At 42.6% G+C, this 22,312-nt stretch overlaps 2 long non-coding RNA genes across 6 annotated transcripts in view; one reads left to right on the plus strand and one right to left on the minus strand.

Moving 5' to 3' along the window:
• The window catches only part of LOC310698644, a 32,446-nt gene extending 22,598 nt beyond the window's left edge, over nucleotides 1-9,848 (minus strand). The window contains exon 1 of one of the 3 annotated variants that reach the window (XR_014521650.1): nucleotides 9,629-9,847. This is a non-coding gene — a long non-coding RNA (uncharacterized lncRNA). Of the gene's footprint in view, nucleotides 1-9,628 lie in introns of all 3 variants that reach the window. The other 2 variants (XR_014521651.1, XR_014521652.1) reach the window with 2 other exon arrangements.
• Nucleotides 9,849-15,679: 5,831 nt separating this feature from the next.
• Nucleotides 15,680-21,054, plus strand: LOC310698676. 3 transcript variants are annotated; one of them, XR_014521688.1, is made up of 3 exons: nucleotides 15,680-16,272; nucleotides 17,207-17,262; nucleotides 20,807-21,054. It is a non-coding gene; the product is annotated as an uncharacterized lncRNA (long non-coding RNA). The 3 variants fall into 3 exon arrangements; XR_014521689.1 differs by having other exon boundaries at nucleotides 15,680-16,102; nucleotides 17,185-17,262; XR_014521690.1 differs by having other exon boundaries at nucleotides 15,680-16,102; nucleotides 17,202-17,262.
• The last annotated feature ends 1,258 nt before the right edge of the window (nucleotides 21,055-22,312 follow it).

A 22,312-nucleotide genomic window follows, 5' to 3' on the forward strand; every position in this document is an offset into this window, starting at 1 on the left:
CAGGTGTGGGGGGTGCGGTGCGACCAGGTGTCAGCCGTGAGGGCGGGTGACATCGCCGCACCACCCCCACCCCTGCTTGCTGCATGGGCAGCACACCTGGACACTCGCCACGCAGGCGGTGGGCCACTAGGGATGATACTGCCACAGGCGGCTAGCGGCACTGCCGACGCTCGTCGTGCGGGCGGCTAGCAGCACTCCTCCCGACACTAGCCGTGCAAGCGGCAGGCGGCTAGGGAAGCTCACCATGCGGGAGGCAAGCGGTGCCCCCCCATGGTCACCACATGGGAAGCGGGTGGCTAAGGACACTTGCTGTGCTGCCAGCTAGCCCCCCCCCGGGCCGGCTAGCCCCACCCCTGCACCGCTCCGGGTGCCAGGGCAGGTAGCTCCACCCCTGCCTTGAGTTCCAGTAGGGAAAAAAGTGGTACATAAATAAACATAACTATAAAAAAACAGCAACAATAACACGTATTGGTTGTATCCAAGTAAGTCATATTCAGAGTAGACCCATTGAAAGCAATGGCTCAATTTAGTCATGTCCATTGATTTAAATAGGTCTACCCTGAATATGATATAGTTGGGTAAAACCCTTATGTTTATGTGTCCTATTGACTTTGTCTATTGCTTTATTTCTTAAGATCAGTACTTTTTTCATGGGGTACTCAAGTATATGCAGTACTGGCATCCGGGGTTTTTTTTGGGGGGGGGTGTTAAAAAGTATGACACTTACTGTAACAACTTCATGGTGAGTACCGGCATCTATTTTTCTAGAAAAAAAGCACTGCTTATGATGATGTTGTTGTTGTTTAGTCGTGTCCAACTCTTCGTGACCCCATGGACCAGAGCACGCCTTACCTGAAGCCAACTCTGAGTGAAGGCAGTCAGTTGGAGTCAGTTTTCTAATAGGTCATCAATGTAATTAGTAGAAATAACAACATGCTATTAACAACAACAATAATAATTGTCCTTAATAGGCATGTGAATGATAAACAGAAATAAAAACAGTTTAAAAAAATTACAGTTACAGGAGCAGGGTGGGTCTTGAAAACAATTTGGGGGTTGACACAGAGAAGTCTTTCTTCTGGGCCACCATTCCCTCCTTGAACATCTGAAGCTTGAATTGGGCCTGGATCTGAAGTGACAGCTAATGCAGCTGTTTCAGAACCAAGATTATAAGAGTTTTAAAGGCAACCCCAACCTGCATTTCGGACCAGTTCAGATTTCCCAGTCTTCTTCATGAGCAGTCTCACATAGAGTGCATTGCAGTAATCCAATTTGGAAGTTACTAGAGCATGGAGTACCACGGCCAAGTAATGTCTGTCCAAAAGAGGCTATGGCAATAGTACATAAAAACATATGTGAAACAGACTCATATTACACCATATGCAGGAAACCACTCACAATATAGCCAAGAAAAAACTACAACCCATTAAACAGAAAGAAAATACAAATTTTCTTGTGAAGCTGAATGTAGGAGGAATGCACTGTAGTAGAGTTGTTGAAAAGATCTCCGGATTATATCTCATTTCATTACTTCATCAAAGTAATATAGAGGGGTGTGATTTCTCGTGATTGACAATTGAAAACAACCCTCTGCCTTCTTATGTGTCCTTTCCAAAACACAGATTTTCTTTATCTACCTATCAAACACCCAATTAAATCAAAGAATAGGCTTAATCTGGCAATATAAATTAAATTGCCACTCTTAATTAATTACTTGATTCTGAATCATCTAAAGTAGCTTAACCAGAAGAATTTCCTCACATGGGGTTTATTGTTCCCCAAAAGGCTCACTCAGCTCAGTGGGTTTGGATGAGTCTCGGGTCCCTTCCAGCTCTAGAATTCTGTGATTCTATGAGACCATTGATCCTTCTAGCTCAGTACTGTCTACACTGACAGGCTAATATTCTGTCTGTTATAGCCATGTTGCCTAAACTTACTCTCACTTGGCTAGGAATCTAGGGTTGTCTCCAACTATATTTTACTCAGAGCAGATCCATTTAAATTAATGGACCTACCTTAGTCATGTTCATCGATTTCAGTGGGTCTAATCTGGGTAGGATTAGCATTGGATACAGCCTGCAAACTTGTAATGGTTTCCTAGTTAACCTTTGTCTTTGCTATGCTATTGATATAATGGTTTTAAAGCAGTGACAGAAGATATCACTAATTATTTGTAGTGCTTAAAAAAAAAAGTTATTCTGAACTATCCATTTCCTTCCAATTCAGAGGTATAAATTACAACTGTAACACAATTCTTGTTTCACTGTACAGTCATCCTTTGGTTGTTGAACGGAATCAGTTCCGGAAGTCCATTCGACTTCCAAAAATGTTCGGAAACCAAGGCACGGCTTCCGATTGGCTGCAGGGGCTTCCTGCACTCAATCGGAAGCCTTGGAAGCCACATCGGATGTTTGGGTTCCAAAGAACTGGAACCCAAACTGGAACACTCACTTCTGGTTTTGCGGCATTTGGGAGCCAACATGTTCGACTTGCAAGGCATTTGGGGTCTAAGGTACGATTGGGCTGACATTTAGTTATACTCAGAGAAGACACATTGAAATTATTAACCCAAATTACTCATGTCCATTGATGTCAGTGCCTCTACTCTGAATAGGACTAATATTGGCTCCAACCCATCATGTTTTAACTAGACACTCAGAGTATACTCACTGAAACTAAGTTAGTCCATCATTTTCAATGGTTCTACTTTGAATAGGACTAGCATTGAGTGATACTCACTATTTTTCCATAATTCAGCTAGGTTTTACTCATAGTAGACCCTCTGAAATTATTGAATGTACTCTGAGCAAAACTTAGTTGAATATGACACTTGGAAATAAATGGCCCTACGCATCGGAAGATGGCTGACAATAACATCTCTCCAACCCACACGAGGTAATTTGGAGGCTATGATGGGAGTAATTAGCCTCTCTAACCCCCCCCCCCCCAGGATGGTGGGGGGGACTGCCCTTGCCTGCTGTGCCCTATACCACCCCCGAACTTGTGGGGATGGGGGCACTAGGCACAAAGCCCTCCTGTGGGATTCCGGCGCTCCTGGACGCCGTCCCTGATTCGCACCACTAGCTGCAAGAACTTCAAAAGAAAACAATTTGGATGAAGGAATGCACATATTTTAAGGAAGGAGGGGGAGTAAAGACTGCTATAGAAGAGATCTCTGATAAAACAAGACAAGAATAAAACATGAGAAGATACGCCAAGACACGGTATGGCAAATGACTGATGGGGGAGGGAAAAAAAACTTTCCTTTCTTTTCTTATGTGATTAACAAGAATCCCCTCCCCTCGCGAGACACGAGTCAGAAATGTCGTTTTAAGGACTTAAGCTGTGGATTTAAGACTGTATGGAGATAAACTTTCGAACCAAAGCATGTTTTAAGAAGAGCGAGGAATGTATAAGAGCTTGGGAATGACGCAGTTAAAAATGCCGTCGCCATATTGGGAAGTTCTGTTGGAGGTCTTGAGTCTGGGAGGAGAAATAGAGAAATAGAGCTGTTTATATATTGTGGGTGAAACTCCTCAGAGGGACTTAAGAGCGACAGTTTTGCGAGATGGAAAGAGCGATGTTATCTATGAAGGCGATGATATATGGAAACCATCTCGATTTGAGGAATGGAAGAATGGAAAATTCACACAGGATTATTATTATTATTGGTGTTTATCGGCTTAAGGAGACTCTCAGAAGAGATCATAAAGAAAAAAGAGAAAATATATAAACAAGATGTGATGTGGAAACAGCAAGATAAGACTGAATAGAATTATGAACTCTGTTTGGACTGATTTGGACTGATTTGGACATTAATGCAGTAGCAAGAAGATGATCAGAATCCCCCTTCGGATCTTGAAATATGGGTTCCCCCAACAAAATTTAAAATTCGGCTTTGTAATTCGGAATTTATGTGATGTGATTTAATTTGATTTGATTGGCCGGTTAATAAAAATGGATCTCCCAAACCGAAATAAATGGAAATAATCATTAGTCTATTTCTATGCCATGTTTCCTGAGCATGCCAAATGAACGACAATAAATAATTCAAAAACAAATCAGAAGTCGGAAGTTCAACATGGAGGAGACCTGCCTAAACTCAACTGGAAGAGAATATTTAAGCACATATCATAGAATCAAAGAATCAAAGAAGTTGTAGAGCTGGAAAGGAACCGAAGGGTCTTTTAGTCCATGCAGGAATCTCATTTAAATCTCATGACAGATGGCCATCCAACATCTGCTTAAAAACCTCCAAGGAAGGAGAGTCCACCACCTCCTGAGGGAGACTGTTCCATAGTTGAGCAACTCTTACTGTCAGAAATTTCTTTCTGGTGTTTAGTCAGAATCTCCTTTCTTCTAACTTGAAGCCATGGGCTCGGGTCCTATCCTCCAGAACAGAAGAAAACAAGCATGCTCCATCTTCCATGTAACAACCCTTTAGATATTTGAAGATAGCTATCAGTCTCCATTTCCTCTTATCCAGGCTAAACATACACAATACCTTCAACCATTCCTCATAAGATTTAGTTTCCAGGCCCTTGGTCATTTTGCTTGACCTCCTCTACACACATTCTAGCCTGTCAACATCCTTCTCTAATCATGACACTCAGAACTGGACACAGTATTCCAGGTATGTTCCAGGTGTGTTCTGACCAAGGAAGAATAGAGCGGGACTATTACCGGTACTTCCCTTGATTAGTACACTATACTTCTGTTGATAAAGCCTAGAATATCATTCTCTTTTTTTGCTGCCGCATCACACTCTTGACTCATGATAAACTTGTATTCTACTAAGACCTCAAGATCCTTTTCAGGTGTCCTCCATCTTATATTGGTGCAGCAGGTTTGTCCTGCCTAAGTTCAGTACCATACCTTTGTCCCTGCTGGCATTTATTTTGTTAGTTTTGCCCAGTTCTCCAATCTGTTATGGTGATTTTGAATTCTGATTCTGTCTTCTGTGGCATTAGCTACCTCTCCCAGTTTGGTGCCATCTGCAAATTTGACGAGCATCCCCTCAATTCCTTCATCCAAGTCATTTATGGAGATGTTGACCAGGACAGAATTCTGTGGCACCTCACTTGTCAGTTTTTTCCAGGATGATGAGGAACCATTAGTGAGCACTCTTTGGGTTTGGTCAGCCAACCAGCTACAAATCCACCTGTTATCTCATCCGATCCACATTTAACCAGCTTCCTCATGAGAATACCATGGGGGACTTTGTCAAAAGCCTTACTGAAATTAACATACACTACACCCAAAGCATTCCCCTGATATGGAGTGCTAGACTTGATAGCACATATGGTGTCATGGGGGGGGGAGGCACCAGAGGCACCAGATATGGGGACACAAGGGGCATCAGCCCCCTCAATATTTTGAAGCAGGAGGCCCAGCACCCCCAAAATTGAGGGAGCTGACATCCCCCACAGCCGGTAGCCCTCAACATGCCCCCCACCTCTGCTGGGGAGCCCAGGAGCTGGGAGGGAGCTGGGACGCGTGAGGTTGAAGATCCCGCCCCCACTTGGTGCATCCCCACACAATGTCCCATTCCCTACCTCATATGCAAGCACTGGCATCATGGCGGCAGGGGCACGATGCCCATGCAGCCTGGCCCAGCCTGGTGTGCAAGTACTCGTGCACTGGGCAGGGCACAATACATCACATGATGTGTCACATGACATGCTCCCCAGATGTGGGGGCTAGTCGGCACCCCTGAAAGGCACACAAACCACCCACAGGCAATGGAATCCCTTCTTCTTATCCGTAGCCAGAAGCACATTTCTTCGTGCGTATGCCGGGAGCTTTTTCTCAGTTCCCACTTCCAGCTGTGAATGTCAGCCTCCCCCCACCCCTTCTGCCAGCCGCTTACAGTACATCTGCAACCCTGTGAAAGGATGGGATGTGTGCTTTTAATTGAAAAAAGGCGTCAGGCTCTGGGGACACAGCAAAGTCATTGGGAGCATGCGAACAGCAATTTATATTGTCAGTTCAAGTTACAGTCACCCTGGCATGCAAAATCTGCAGATGTCAGTTACTCTATATGTGACTTTGACACGCCACAATGAAGTGAGGGGTGGGGGTGTCACCATCATCCCTTTTCCAGAGCTTTACAATGAGGTCTTAATAAATGGTGCATGTGATATGATGGGTGGAGCTTAGATACATGCAAGCATGTTTGCTTGCGCATGGATACAGAAAAGGTGGTGTCGGGTAAAGCTTTGTGCACACATTGCAATGCATTGGCAGCAGCGCTCCACTTTTCTCACCAGATGCCCTCAAATAGCTTTTTGCTGTTTTTGTTATGCAGCCTTTCGAGAGAGAAAATTAACTGTCCATTTCTTGTTCACCACATAAGGAGGAAACTTCCTTGTCTCCTTTCCAAAGCAGTGTGAAACTCTGGGCAAATATAGGCAAAGGTGTCTCAGGTGATGTTCAGCAATCATTTTATACTGTGGCCTAGTAAGTAAAACCTGTTTATTTTCCAAGTCAACCTGTCTCTGGGCTATACCACTTCAGACTGCATGCATGCAAGTTTAGGTGGAGGCCCACATGGTGGAGTGCTCCTCTGTACTTAAAATACCAGCATGTCAGGGAGAGGCCTAGGCTAGATGTAAGTTTTCTACATGCATGGTATCATTTTCATTTTCTATGGAGGAGCATCCTATCCTATGAGCTCCTACCTTGAGTCCCAAATCATGCAGCTCGGACAGAAGTGGACAACTTCATTGAGACAGAAGCACCTCCAGTCAATCTGAACCCAAATTTGCAAGATCAGACTAATGTAATGCTACAGCGCAGCTATAGTTCTGTCCATCTATACTACCAGTACACAGACACACACGCACACATATCCCACCTTTCCCTGCAAGAGCTCCAGGAGGTGTATGTGGCTTTCCCCAGTCCTTATTTTGTTCTCACAACAATCCTGTTCAATAGTAGGCAGCGCTGAGAACCCATGGCAGATCCAAGCATGGGCATAGTGAGGATTTTTGTTAGGGGGACAGGCCTTGGGGGGGGGCAGGCCTTCTCTGGGGGGGCAAACCTCAGTTTACAATGTATTTTTATTGATTTTTATTGATTTTAGGGGGGGCAGCTGCCCCCTGCCCCCCCGGCTATGCCCATGGATCCAAGGTCACTCAGTGTGTTTCACGGCTGAGTGGGAATTTGAACCTTGGTCTTTCAGATCCTAATCCAATGCTCTAACCACTGCACCACCCTAGTTCTCCAGTAGCACTGTCTACTCTTCACTGACAAAGATTCTCCAGAGTCTGAGACTTTTCCCATCACCTGTTACCTGAGATCCAGAGAAACTGAGAATTGAGCCTGGGATTGAGCATGATCTACCACTGAGCTATAGGTCTCCCTGATTAGTCTGATCCTGCAGGGGAGGTCATTTTATACATCTACATTAATCCCAGGACAAGGATGAACTGTTGCCTATTGGGCAACTAGCAGCTTGCTACCATCCCACCACCAAAAAACGAAAACAAAACCCTCAGTGAACCTTTCCCATATTCAGGAGCCTGAATCCCTCCGTTGAAAATCACAAAAATAATAGCTGTGACCGTTTTCATCTTGAACTTAGTAAATATCCACACTTCTAAGCTGTCCACAGAAATGCATTGGAAGCCTTCTTCACAGGGTCCTTATGATGAAAAATTGGCTAACCCCTAGACCAGTGGGATATAAATGAGGAACTGTTTTCAGAAATTGGCCACCTAGTACTGCTGGCATCAACAGTCTGTTTTCAGTTTCAGATCAAGTTAGAAACCAGCCCAAGGTCATTTGGAATCCTGGAGATTCTCTCTAGTTCTGCTTATGCCTTTTCAAGCAAGTGATAAGTTAACACTTTTTGCCAGCAGGTAAATCCTTTACAGGAGTGTTTTGCTGAGTGTAAATGGATCCCCTCTGCTAATGGCCCAGTCCATCACCTTGAACTGTACTGCTATCCCCTTTCATATTCATTTAAAAATAGGAAATGGTGAGTCTCAGGTGTGCTTGCAATGAATGCCCTTGCTGAACAGGCAGTGCTTTGAAATGCCATACCAAGAAGCATCCCCTCCCAGCAAGGAGGATTCTGAAATTACGGTGAACATAGGTGGCATTTCAAGAAGCTAAGGTTTCCCCTCTAAAAATCATTTTATGAAGTCTGACTTCACCCAAAACATGGCATAGCCAGGCTTTTGAATATGCTCAGATTTTCCCCTTTCCTTTCAAGGTACTCAAGTAACGGGAGGGGCAGAGGGCATGAAAATTCAGGAAGATGTTATGCAGATGCAGCAACTTGTACTTCTCTGGCTCACCACATGGAGCAGCTACACACATATTGGAATGAACATAGGAAGTGGCCTTAAGACTCAGCCTAGTAGATCTAGCCCAGTATTGTCTAAACTCACAAGCAGCAGCTCTCCGTTATTACAGGCAGGGGTCTCTCCCATCCCTACCTGGTGATGCCGGGAATTTGACCAAGGACTTTCCATATACAAAGAATACAGGGCTCTACCACTGAGACCAAAGTAGATGTCCTTCGTCATCTGAGGGCCTTCAATCTGAGTCCTTGAAAGGCATGTCTTAGAAGATGAATAGGACAGAAATGCCTTCTTCAGACTTGCCTTTACATGAAGAAATTTAACTTGGTTATTTTTTAAAAAATGCATTCAGAAGCTGCTGCATATGATCCAATTGTTCCATCTTGCTCAGCATGGCCTACTCTGGATGCTGTGGCTCAAGCTTAAAAGGGTCTTTCCAGTCACCTTCTAGTTCAAATGCTTTTAACTGGAGATGCCAAGATGTGAAGACAGGGTGTCCTACATCCAAACCATAGGCACTATGACTGAGCTTTGAGAATGTAAGAAGAACCCTACTAGATCAAGCCCATTCCCCCATTCTCTATAAAAGACCTCTTATAAAAGGGTCCATTTTAATTGCAGAGAGTTTCATTCTCCCCCATCTTTCAAAATCTTTTTTTTACTTCAGTCTATACTTTGACATAATTATCATGAAATAAATGCAGATTGTTAGTGGTTAACCAAATACATATTTTACAGTCTTCACCACCTTAATTCCGCTTATTTCTTGTAAAGCTTATTTTCCTTGCACGTCTATATTCTTAGCTAACATTTTACTTTTATTCTAATTTACATAAAAGCCTGCCAGGTCCCCATATTGTTTTATCATTTCCAACACCTTTGTTTAGAGTTACCATATGGCTGGAATTTCCAGGACATACCTGGAATACTGACCAGAATAATACAGATATATGGCAACCCCATGCCGGCTGTGTAGTTTTTGCTGATTTTCTTAAAACATAGTTCAAAAATGACTTTTTTGTGATTTTGTCAAAAAAGCTTATATATATATATAGAGAGAGAGAGAGAGAGAGAGAGAGAGAGAGAGAGAGTGTGTTTCTAGATTTTCACTTTTTGAAATATGGCAACCCTATATTTGGTACATTTCCCCCTGGGTTCTCTAACATTGATACAACATCATCTGCAAATGCAAATGCCTTCAGTTTATAACTTTATTGCCTCAATTGGATTCATTGTACCTCTTTATGCTTGTTGTGGAAGTGTGGGGATGATTAACAAAATCAATTCTTCTGGCAAACTGGGAATATCCCTTCACTCACCTACGTTGAGGATATTCCACACCTTTCTTCAGCAGAGTTTCTCTTTCTTTGAGAAAAATAAGTGGCTCCCTTAAACTAAGTTTTAATAAAAAATAAAGCTACAACAAAATAACATGAGAGAAGCTAAATACAACATGAGGCAAGTCTGAGGCAAGAAACAAGAGGCAGTTGGTTCCTCATAACTGACACTCTCAACTGAATACACCCTGAAGGGAAGGGCTAATTCTGGAGCAGAACACACAAGCCCTGCCCACCAGATACCAAATATTCTACTGATCAAATTGGGCCCCAGTGTTTTTCTTACAATCCCCTCTCCCTGAGCCTAATGGGAATTAATCAAATTTAATTTAGCACGTAATTTTTCAAAACTTTCTTTAGACAAAGGCTTTGTTAAAATGTCAGCTGTCATTTATATTGTTGGACAATATTGCATTTCTATAAATCCCTTCTGGCTCAAATCTCTTCTTGCATGACATTTTATGTCTATATGTTTGGTACATCAATTTATTTTCTCTGATTGCACCAATTTCAGGCAACTCTGATTGTCTTTCATAAGCTTAATGGGCTTAGAATCTGGCATTCCCAAATCCTCTAAAATTTGGTTAAGCCATTGTGCTTCTTTGCACACTTTTGCAGCAGAAACATACCCTGCTTTGTTGAAGAGTGAGCTACTGAACTTTGTTTATGACTTGCCTAACTTACAGCTTCATTCTCTGTCTCTAACCCAGTCTGCATCTGAGTATCCCACTAATTTGGGATCCTTTGCAGCTGACAATTTTAATTTAAGATCAACCTTTCCCTTTAAATATCTTACTTTTCAATGCAGTCCAGTCTCTTTGGGTAGGTGAACTCACCTTTCTGCATAGTATACCCATTGCTGAGGCAATATCAAGCCTGCATGTAGTAGCTACAAATAATTTACCTATTACAGTTCTGCACAATTCATTATTACATAAATATTCACACTCAACCTCTCCGGAAAGAAAATTAGTACATTGGAGTTGACCCAGAATGTGCTTCTTTCAAACCGAAAAATTATATTGTCAATTATTTCCTGCCTTTGATTAAGAAGAAAACTACCATCTTCCTCCCTCTCTTCTTGCATGCCCAAAAAAATAAGATACGTTTCCTAGTCTTTTAATTTCTACAGTGGTACCTCTGGATGCGAACAGGATCCATTCTGGAGCCCCATTCGCATCCAGAAGAGAACACAACTCGCATCTGTGCATCTGGGTGTTGCTCTTAGTAGAAAAAGCCAGACGTTCAATTCTTGTATATTCTTGTTTGTTTTCAGTAACCAAAATTATATCATCTAAATATACAAGCAAAATAATTCTTTTTTCAATTCATTATCTTGTATAGAGACATGGATCTACTTTACTTTCTAAAAAACCTCATTTTAAAAGCAGATTATTTAACTTTTCATTCCATGCTCTCTCAGCCTTTCTTAAACCATACATTCCCTTCCGCAGTTTACAAACCAGCCCTTCATCTCTTTCAAATATTTCTGGCTGAATCATATACAATTCCTCTTCAATTTCCCAATTTAAGAAAGCAGACTTTACATCCAGTTGTTCAACACAAGTTGCTTGGATGCTGCAACACTAAGTAAAATTCTAATTGTACTATATTTGTATATTTGTAAAATTCTAATTGTACTATATTTAACTACAGGCGTGAATGTCTCATCATAATCTTCAACATATTTTTGTGTCTATCCTTTGCTACTAGCCTTGCTTTATACTTTGTACATTTCCATTCTCATTTAACTTTTCCTTAAACACCCATTTGCACCCTATAGCCTTTTTACCCTTTGGCAATTTAGTAAGTGTCCAAGTGTTGTTTTATTCAACGCTCAATTTCTTCCTTGTCTGCTTCTATCAACTTATCAGCTTCTTCTGCAGGAAGTTTGTCAATTTCTTTCCATGTGTCAGGTTCACCATTGTTGTTGTTGTTGTTTAGTCGTTTAGTCATGTCCGACTCTTCGTGACCCCATGGACCAGAGCACGCCAGGCACTTCTGTCTTCCACTGCCTCCCGCAGTTTGGTCAAACTCATGCTGGTAGCTTCAAGAACACTATCCAACCATCTTGTCCTTTGTCGTCCCCTTCTCCTTGTGCCCTCCATCTTTCCCAACATCAGGGTTTTTTCCAGGGAGTCTTCTCTTCTCATGAGGTGGCCAAAGTATTGGAGCCTCAGCTTCACGATCTGTCCTTCCAGTGAGCACTCAGGGCTGATTTCCTTCAGAATGGATACATTTGATCCTCTTGCAGTCCATGGGACTCTCAAGAGTCTCCTCCAGCACCATAATTCAAAAGCATCAATTCTTCGGCGATCAGCCTTCTTTATGGTCCAGCTCTCACTTCCATACATCACTACTGGAAAAACCATAGCTTTTACTATACGGACCTTTGTTGGCAATGTGATGTCTCTACTTTTTAAGATGCTGTCTAGGTTTGTCATTGCTTTTCTCCCAAGAAGCAGGCGTCTCTTAATTTCGTGGCTGCTGTCACCATCTGCAGTGATCATGGAGCCCAAGAAATTAAAATCTCTCACTGCCTCCATTTCTTCCCCTTCTATTTGCCAGGAGGTGATGGGACCAGTGGCCATGATCTTTGTTTTTTTGATGTTGAGCTTCAGGCCATATTTTGCGCTCTCCTCTTTCACCCTCAATAAAAGGTTCTTTAATTCCTCCTCACTTTCTGCCATCAAGGTTGTGTCATCTGCATATCTGAGGTTGTTGATATTTCTTCCGGTAATCTTAATTCCGGCTAGGGAACTGTAGCTTCTTGTCCCACATAGAGATTTCTCAGGAGACAGATGAGGTGATCAGGCACTCCCATTTCTTTAAGAACTTGCCATAGTTTGCTGTGGTCAACACAGGCACTGCTTTTGTGATGTATGATAGTTGCTCTGCTGGCACACCTTTGTTAACTCATGATGAGTGTCTGATTAAAGGTTCTAATTGTTCATCCATATCATCACACGCAGCTTCTTGTCCTGACTCTGTTTCCCCTGGTAAAGTACGGTATCTTACTTGGACTAGTTTTCTCTGTTCTTTCAACTTCTGTGATCAGTTTTACTGGAACCTCTTCAGTTACCAAATCAGCATTAGTCTGTTTCTCTTTAAAATTGTTCTGATTAGGAACACATGCACAAGATTGCTCTCCTTCTCTAAAATACACTACTCACTTTCACTTCTCCTGTCCTTGGATTAAGAATTATGTAACCTTTGCACCCCTTCTCAAAGCAGACAAATATTCCTAACTCAGTCCCGGTGCTAAGTTTGGTATGTCTTTGTGCTGGCACATATGCAAAAGCTTTTGTTCCAAAGACTCTAATGTGACTAATGTTCGGTACTCTTCCAAACCAAAGTTCAAATGCTGCTTTATTTGCAGCTTTTGTTGGCAGTCTGTTCTGCATACATCTGACCATCTCCATCAGAGAGCAATTCTTTCTCTCTGCTATTCCACTTTGTTCTGGGGTAAATGGGGTAGTGTGCAAATGTTTAACATCACCGCTGTCTGAAAGTATTGCTTGTGGCTTCCTTCTGAATTGATTTTTAACGCTTGCAACAAACATCTTCAATTTTTCTACAGTTTCTGATTTGTCCTTTAAAAGATAAGTTGTGTAGTATCTGGAATAATCGTCAATAAATGTTAAGATATACTTATTTTTCCCATGAGACATCGGTTGAATTGGACCAGATATATATATATCAGTATGAATAAGTTGCAAAGGCTCTGCTGAGCTTCTCTAGTTTTGCTTGGGGAAAGAAGGTATTGTTCTCCAGCAAACAACTTTCACATACTTCACTAATTCAGGTCAACTTTACAAGGTTTAATTTCCATTCCTCTCACCAAACCTTTCTTTGGCAGGTCTGCAATAATCTTGAAGTTTCTATGTCCCAGCATTTTCTGCCATTGAGGAATACAGGTTGCACTTGAATTCTTTTTGACCATATTCACCCTTTCTTGACCTATATCTAGCACAAAGATTCCATTCTTTTCAAAATATTGTGCATACAGAACTCCATCTTTGGTAATTGCACATCTGTTGTGATTAAAATTTCCATCAAAACCATGCTTGGTCAGAGTTGACACACTCAGCAAACTGTCTGTTAATTCTGGCAAGTAAACTACATCTCTCACTTCATTACAAACAGTTTTTCTGCCTTCAACACACTTATCCGAACCTGCTCCTTTTCCTTGCACAGAAATTTTGCAACTGTAACTGTTTCTGATGCGTTTTCATTTAACTCTCTGAAAAAATTAGCATCACACGTCATGTACAATGAAGATACTGAATCAATTAACCAACTAGAGGAGTTACTGTTAATAGCATCTGTTTTCCTATAACCTGAGATTGCTAGATAGTTCTGATAGTACCACCCTGGAACCTATCTTTATTAGTGCCACTTTGTTTTGTACAATTCTGTGCAAAATGTCCCATTTTCTCACATGAGAAACATCCGGTTGTTTCTTTTTTGTCTGCGCCTTGAAAAGCACTTTTATTTTTAAAATTATACTTACCAATCTTTTGTACAGCAAATACTTGCGTTTCACCCTCTCCTGCCTTTTCTGCTCTCCTAGCAGCCTCCTCTTTAAGTCTTGATACAACGTACTTTTATGCCAAGTTTATCTTTAGTCTCTAGTGCATATATCAAAGAATTGTAACTTTCAGGCAGACTTGCAGAATTAAAATCACTTTGTCCTCTTCTTCAAATTTCTTGCCTATAGTATTTAAATGATCCATCAACTCTATCACTTGACTTTTCTAAATCTCCATTTTCTTTCAATTTAATACTAAACAGCTTTCTTGATAAATACAGTCTCTCATTCAGAGTGTTCCTCTCATACAACTCTTTCAGACCTTGCCACAACTCCATGGCAATCTTAAAATTGCTTATGTGGTGTAAGTCACTCACATGAGTTGAACTGTCTGCCCTAGCATTTCTGTCCTGCTTTTCCCACTTCACTTTCTCTGCCTCTTCTGCTGGTGGAGATTTTTCAATTGTTTCCCACAAATCCTTCTTCACCACCTCATTCTCCATTCTAGATTTCCATAAAGGATACTTACTTGAAGTGAGAACAGGCACAGCAGGCTCTAGGGCTTCCACAGCTTTTATATACGTGGCCATAATTTCTTTTCTCTCTGCCAGACGGGGCCCATAACCCAATTGTTGTGCAGCGGGGGATGATTAACAAAATCAATCCTCCTGGCAAACTGGGTATATCACCTCAGTCGTGCAATTTAGGACATTCCACACCTTTCCTCAGCAGTTTCTTTCTCTTTGAGAAAAATAAGTCACTCATGTAAATGTAAACTAAGCTTTAGTAATAAAGAAAACTACAACAAAATAACATGAAATGAGGAGCTAAATATAGCATGAGGCAAGTCTGAGGCAAGAAACAAGAAGAGGCAGTTTGTCCCTCATAACTGACACTCTCAACTGAACACGCCCTGAAGAGAGGGGCTGATTCTGGAGCAAAGCACACAAGCCCCGCCCACCAGATACCAGGCACTCTACTATTCAAATTAGGCCCCAGTGTTTTTCTTACAATTCTCTCTTATTCGTCTTGTCAATACATCTAATACCAACATAAACAACAATTGCGATAATGGGCAACCTTGTATTGCACCTTTCAAAACTGAACACTTTTCAGTAAGATTATCATTTACTATAACATTTGCAAATTGTTCCAAATATATTGCCTTAATTCCTTTACTCAAATTCTCTCTAAACCCCATTACCTCTATTAATTTCCCCACACACTGTCAGCTTGTGCATGGGCGCACAAAACAATGTGCTATATATCCAGTGCCCCTTGCACATAGTTTCACTGACACATTTCCTCCCCACCCCCAGTGTCTCTGCCAAAATCTGTTCTGGGGTGCCTCCAACCCTCCGGAATTCCATTATATTTATTTATATATTTGTAAACTATACTTTCATATGAAATATCACAAGGCAGTATGCAGTCAAAAAACACACTGTTACAATAAGTACACCAAACACACCAATACGAAATGGTTATCAAATAATCTCAGGTTTGAAAGGCCTATCTGAACAATATCATGTTAAGAAGATGACTAAGAAGAAGCAGGGATAGGCTCCGGCTGAACCTCTGTTGGCTAGGAGTTCCACAGGGCCAGCCACGCAAAAGTCTTGGGTTCTGGTACAGGCCATCTGTACCTCAGGGGGCATGGGGGGACCAATTAAAGTGCCCCATTGGAAGACCTCCATCTGTTGCATCAGCAGAGCTGCAGTGTTTATAGTGACATAGAATTTATAGGGGTACTTCCCAGCCCCCCCACATCCTCTAGTTGCCCACCTAGAAGCAATCAGAACCTGAGTAATAGATTTTGACTCCTCTCCACTTTGTCAGTTTGCCAGTCTAATAACTGTTATCCCCCAAGATTCTGGCAGAAGAAGACAGCTTCCCGACACAGATTTAACAGTCAACTCACTTCAGTAAGATCTCGTATTTCTTAGGACTTCATTACATTTACAAAATACTTTACTTATTCATTTACTGGTTCACTGTGAATCAGTGTCATCTGGCATTACAACAGCACTACAATGAAGTCATAAAACACAAACGTCTGCAGGCTCTTTTCAGGATCATACATTTTCTCAGGTGGGTGGGCCTCTTCTGTTGCTTCCTTGGAAAAGCAGAAGACGCATGCCATGATACTTGTCTGTGGAGCTATATCAGGAGGCAGCAGGAGCTGCCAATTTTTTGAGGCCATTGGGAACATTTGGAATGTTGTGGAAGTGCTGTGGGTGCCAGTCACAAAGTGGCTGCTGTCGGGTACATAGCATAACACAGAATGACTGCCACATCTAAAAGGGGTTTTGAAAAAAGAGTGTAAACAATATTCTTCACCCTCACCAGCTATTCTTATCTACATTTCCAACTGCCAGGGGCGTCTTACCCATAGAGGATAGTGGCACGGGGCGCCAGGGCACCAAGTTCTGGAGGGTGCCAGGGAAGAGGCAGAGGCTGGACGCAGCACCTCCCGGCATCAGCTCGCTGCCCTCGCCCACCTCTGCCATGCTGCGCCAAAGCAGTGCTGCGCCCAGAGCCTCTGCCTGCCATTGCCACCACGGCACGAAGTGGCCAGCTGAGCTGGGAAGAGCCGCGTCCAGCCTCTGCCTGCCTCCTCCAGCGCCGTCCTCCCTAAAACACTCTGGGAAATGGGGGGGGGGGTGTCGGAGGGAGCTTTGCACCACGGCGCTGGATATGCTTAAGATGGCCCTGCCAACTGCTACACTTTTTCAGAGAGAGACTCTCTTTGCACCTCCCCTGTTTCGAATACGTGTCCAATCCTGACACGTGGAGAAATGTGTACACTTTTTCTTTATATTACAATGACTGGTTCTTTATTTTCTGATTCATTTTCCAATGCTTTATTAGAAGGAACATCTGATGGGTTTTTTCCTGGCCCTTTTAAAATAACCAAATAACCAAATAAATAAATAAATAAATAAATAAAAATATTATTAAAGATTTTCTTGGTTTACAAAAGTACATTCATTGTCTCTTTTTTAAGGTGTGTGTTTAATTTAGGAAAGGCTGAGACAATGGAAGCAGGAATTGAGCCAGAAGAGTGAACTGTTTCTCAGCCCAGGTCGGTTTTTGTCTGAGACCTTTCTCAGGTGCCAAAGGAGATATTGGTTGGCACATTGGCACATGTGCAGATGCCACATTGGTGACCTAGTTCATAACTACTAGTGATCTAAAATTCTCCAAGTGTTGTTGCTTGTGTAGCCCAAAGCATAGCTCTCCATGCTGCGAGTGGCATCAATGCCTGGCATCCTTGGGCAGATGCCAAGACTGTTCCCTGCCCATATTGTGGATTTGCCATGGATAGGTGGATGGATTTAACAGTGTAATGCCCTGACCTAGCATCACTTAGAGAGATTCTGGAGGGCAAACACATAGCTTGACAGAACTGCCTAATGGTACTCATGAATGTCGGGTTGCCATATCTTAAAGAGCAAAAAAGAGGACAGCCTGAGCCAGGGAAAGAGGCATGTAGGCATGAGCGCACAGATCCACCACAGTTGTATCCATGTGCCTCTTTCCTTGATTCAGGCTAGCAGTGGTCAAAGCATACAGAGCACCCACAGCCATGCACCTCTTTCCTTCCTTGGGCTGGCAGCGGCTGGGGCTTGTGGAGCAGCCCAACCCCAACCCCAAAAGAAACCCCCAAATCCTGGACATTTCCAGAAGCAAGGTCAGGTAGGTCTCAGACCTTTGTAGGAAACACAAATTCTGACTCTCCTTCTTGCCAGATCCCTCTGGGTAATCCAACCAAACCCATAGCGATCTGTGTCTATATATAATCGGTACAGGGAGCAGTAAACTTGGGGGTGCAGGGGGCTTTATTTGTAATTCAATGGACCAGTGGGTTTCTCCTATTCCTTTCCTTGATTATTCTTCTGGGGTTCTTCTCCTCTTAAATTCCAGTTCAGATAGGAGAATTTCTAAGATTAATTCCAGACTTGGCACATGCACGGTTTTCCATTCCACTGCATCATTCCCTCCTCATTTACATACACCTACATTACTAGTTTGCTGAATAAAACACACACACACGGGTAATCACTCATCAAGATTCATTTTGTACAGTGTTTTAGTACAGGAGTGGGTAACCTGTCACCTTCAAGATGTTGCTAGATGTTGGTCTTCATCTCTGACCATTAATCATACTGGTTGGGGATGATGGGAGCTGGAGTCCAGCAGCTGGACTGCCACAAGTTCCCCATTCCTGTTTTACTGATTCACATACCGAATAAAAAAATGTGTGCAAATGTTATCGATGCACATACCATCATGTTGCTTGATTTGGTAGGTGACATGTTTCATCAGTTGATGCAAGAAGATTGATACAGTAGTGGAGGGGTGTGTGGAATAAACCAGCACAAATGAATTGAAAGATGCAGCAAATTGGTCTCACATCAACATTATTTGACTACAGGTACCATCAGCCTAAGCCAGAATTGTAATTGGTCAGGAACTGTGGGACTTATAGTCCAGCAACATCAGGAGAACCACCAGTTCCCCAATGCAGCTGTAACAAATTTGTAGTTTTTTCATTTAAAAAAAAATGAAATGGAGGTTTGCTTAATGCATCATTTCCACTTTGGAAACAAGTCTAGGTAATTCAAAACTCCACAACATCAGGAGAAACTGGGATCATTTTGGAAACATCCCTATCTATTTTAATCTTTGTGGTCTGCTCTCTGGAGAGCTTTCTACTAACCTATCACAATGTGTTAAGAACAGAGAGTATTGCAGAAAATTCATTTCTTGGATCTCTGGCCACTAGAGATTATTACAAATTTAATGGATGGCACTTAAGTGTTTAACTGTTGTACACTGTGCCCTTCATAAGCACAGAAACAGACTGTTCTTTTTCAACAGACAAGAATCTTGTCTCTTTCTCCCCATCTCCACACCCTCCATTAGCTTCCAAGGTTCTGGGGAAGGTCAAACCATTACATCACCAATTGCACCTCAGTAGACATGATATGATCCCCAAACTCCAGGCCTGGTTTAAAACAGAAAGCCAGGCCAATAGGCATCCTTTAGAGAAAAATATAAGAGCTGGGAAAAGGAGAAAGAGAGGAACACGTGTTCTCCAACTGTTTGGTTTCTATAGTTGCTCTATTGTTACTATCTCCTCTCCTCCTCTTATATATAGCCAGTGCTGGTGCAGTAGTGACCTTGGGCCAGTGACTGCCTCCCAGATTGACCTACTTCATAGGGTTGTTGTGGGGATTGAATATGATGGGGGGGGAGAAAACAGTGTATGCTCCCTTGAGATCCTCAGAGAGGAAAGCTGGGCTGTTAATGCAATAAGTAATCATTATATATCTAATTGTCAACTATCCTGTTTCACCAACATACAGGTCTGTATTTATGCACAAATTAAATAAGCTTTAGTTCAGGACCTCGGATTGTGATGGGGCTCTAAATACAAAAGATGAAATGCTAATTTTCAAGATTTACATAAATGCTTTAAAATAAGGGAAAATAAAGACCCTAAACCAAACATTATCATTCTGGTATCACAAAAAATGTATTAAGTGCTAAAGGATTATTTGATAGCCCGGTCCATTTACTGAATCACTTTGGCACAAACTGCTGGAAATCATATACCAATTTTGAAAAAAAGTAAAAATAATATACAAGTTTACCACCCCGTTTCCACTACTCTCACCTCCCACCTCTCTTCTCCTTAAATCCTATTCTAGATACAACATTGTCTTACACTGAAAATAACTAAGAGATTCTATGATCTGGGGGGGGGGGGGAGAAAAAAGACGTTGGAATGGAACAATGACTTGGAAGAACCACCACCATATAATATTCATTGCTGTCACCCAGCTATCTACTGGAAACACAACCTTAGTAATTCAGGAGACCCATAGGAAATGAATGAAGTCCCAGCTAGGGAAGAAATGATCTCAGTTTTGGTTTCTCTCACTTTCTCTTTGTGAAGGGAACTCAGCTGGCATGGCCAATCTGTGTATGGCTCCCCAGCTTGCCTGATGCACTGCAAAGACATTAGGAGAGAAGAGGAGCTGTTAAGGGATGCCACACGTCAGGAGGATGCAAAGAGTGTCCTGCTTAAAAAATTGTGTGTGGGAGTGCCTGGGTTTGGGCCCCAGTGAAAAATCCTCCCTCCCATGAGGGTTGGACCAGTTAAAAATCTATACATGGGATATAAAATAAATGTGTGGTCTCTTTCTAATGTTAATAATAAATACGATACTATTCATACCTGCTCAGAATATTTAGATCCCAATGACATATCAATAATGCCAGCTCACCAGGTCCGAGTGGTGGCCATCTTCCCGAATCCATGCCGTTCGGTGGCCATTGCTTCTCCCCTCCCCTCCCTTTGGTTGCTGCGGAGACCTCATGAATGTGAGTGCTGTGGTGGTTCACATCCCTGTTCTAAATGTTTTCATGCCAGGACCTCTTTTCATAGCTTCTGGAACTCAGGACTCACCTCAGGAGAGAAGGGGTTTAGAGTGGCTGCTGGTACTTTGGGTTCCTAGTCAGCAAAAGGATCTGCTCAAAAATGACATGCTTTTCTCCCTAGCCCCCTCCCCAGTCTCTCTTGCAGCTATGTTACCTCTCTGGCGCGTATACCCCAGCAGGAAGGCGGTGAGATACCTGGAAGAGAGATTTCGTGAAGGCTTTCATATCCCAGCGGAAAGTACTCTGATTACGACTAACCCACCAAATCAGAAGTCAGTGAGGGAAATGCTACACATCACTCAGAAGAAGACTGAAAAGGAGTGCGACCTTGGCAGGGTCACAGATCTGTTTCCAAATCCGCCTTTTAACAAATTTATAGTGTCACTCCTCAGGATTATACCCCAAAAGGTCCTGGGTGAATTCCGCATGATTCTTACCCAAAAGGTGGTTCAGTAAACAACATCATCTCGCAAGAGAAGTGTTCTGTTAAATATGCATCATTGGATCATGCAATCAAATAAATTAAAGAGTGTGGCCCTGGCGCCATCTTGGCAAATTGTGACATTGAATCTGCATTCCGCAGACTACTCCCGGTTCACCTGGATGACTTCTGGTTGCTGGGTTTCAAGTTTCAGGATCAGTGGTATTTTGACAAGGCCGTGCCCATGGATTGTTCCATAGTGTGTGCCAACTTTGAGACTTTTAGCACATTTGTTGACTGGGCTATGAAGGTAAAGTCAGGCTGCCCCTATGTTATTCAGTACTTGGATGACTGCTAGATAATGGGTCCTCCGGACTCAGATGCTTGCTCTGGGGCATTAGCTTCATTTATCAAAATTGCTACCGATTTTGGCATACCCTTATCAGCAGAAAAAATAGAGGGTCTGGCCAGCAATTTGTCATACTTGGGCATTGAGCCTAAACATCTCGTTTACCACAAGCTAAGTTAGATACTCTTAGGTGTTTGTTAAATTCCATGATTTCTCTCAAAAAGACCACCCTGTGTCAGGTGCAGTCCCTTCTAGGGCACCTCAATTTTACATGTTAGGTCATTGGCCTGGTAGAGCTTTCTGTGCCTCTCTTGCGCATCTCATGGCGGGGGGAGTTGTTCCTCACCATCATATTAGGGTGACACACAGCATAAAAGAGGATCTCAAGATATGGTTGACGTTCCTCAATAATTATTGGGCTCATTTTGGCAGGAGTCATTAATCACACTCTGATGCCTCCGCTCACTGCGGTTTTGGAGTCTACTTCAGGGGCCACTAGTGTGCCCATCCATGGCAAGCATTGTGGCATTCTGGAGACATCACACATGATCTAACTTTTCTTGAGTCCCCCCCCCCCCCAATTTTAGTCACACTTGGGCCATCAGTTCAAGAACAACAGGGTTTGTTTCTGGTCTGACAACCAGATAGTGGTAAAAATAATAGCCAAGCAGTCAACCAAACTGGAACAAGTTATCCGGGTGCTTTGCCTCTGTGTTAGAATGCCTTCGAGGTAACATTTCCTTCTTAGCTATGTTTGTTCCTGGCCTTAATAATGTCATTGTGGATGCCTTGTCTTGTTTCCAGATGGAACATTTTTGCGACCTGGCACCCCAGGCTTCCCAGCTACCAGATGCCTTCCTGAAGGAGCCTTGGGAAATTGAACAAGAGAAGTGACACAGGGACTATTGCAGGTCC

This window comes from Podarcis liolepis, assembly GCF_965112155.1.
Source record: "Podarcis liolepis genome assembly, chromosome: Z".
Lineage (NCBI taxonomy): Eukaryota > Metazoa > Chordata > Lepidosauria > Squamata > Lacertidae > Podarcis > Podarcis liolepis.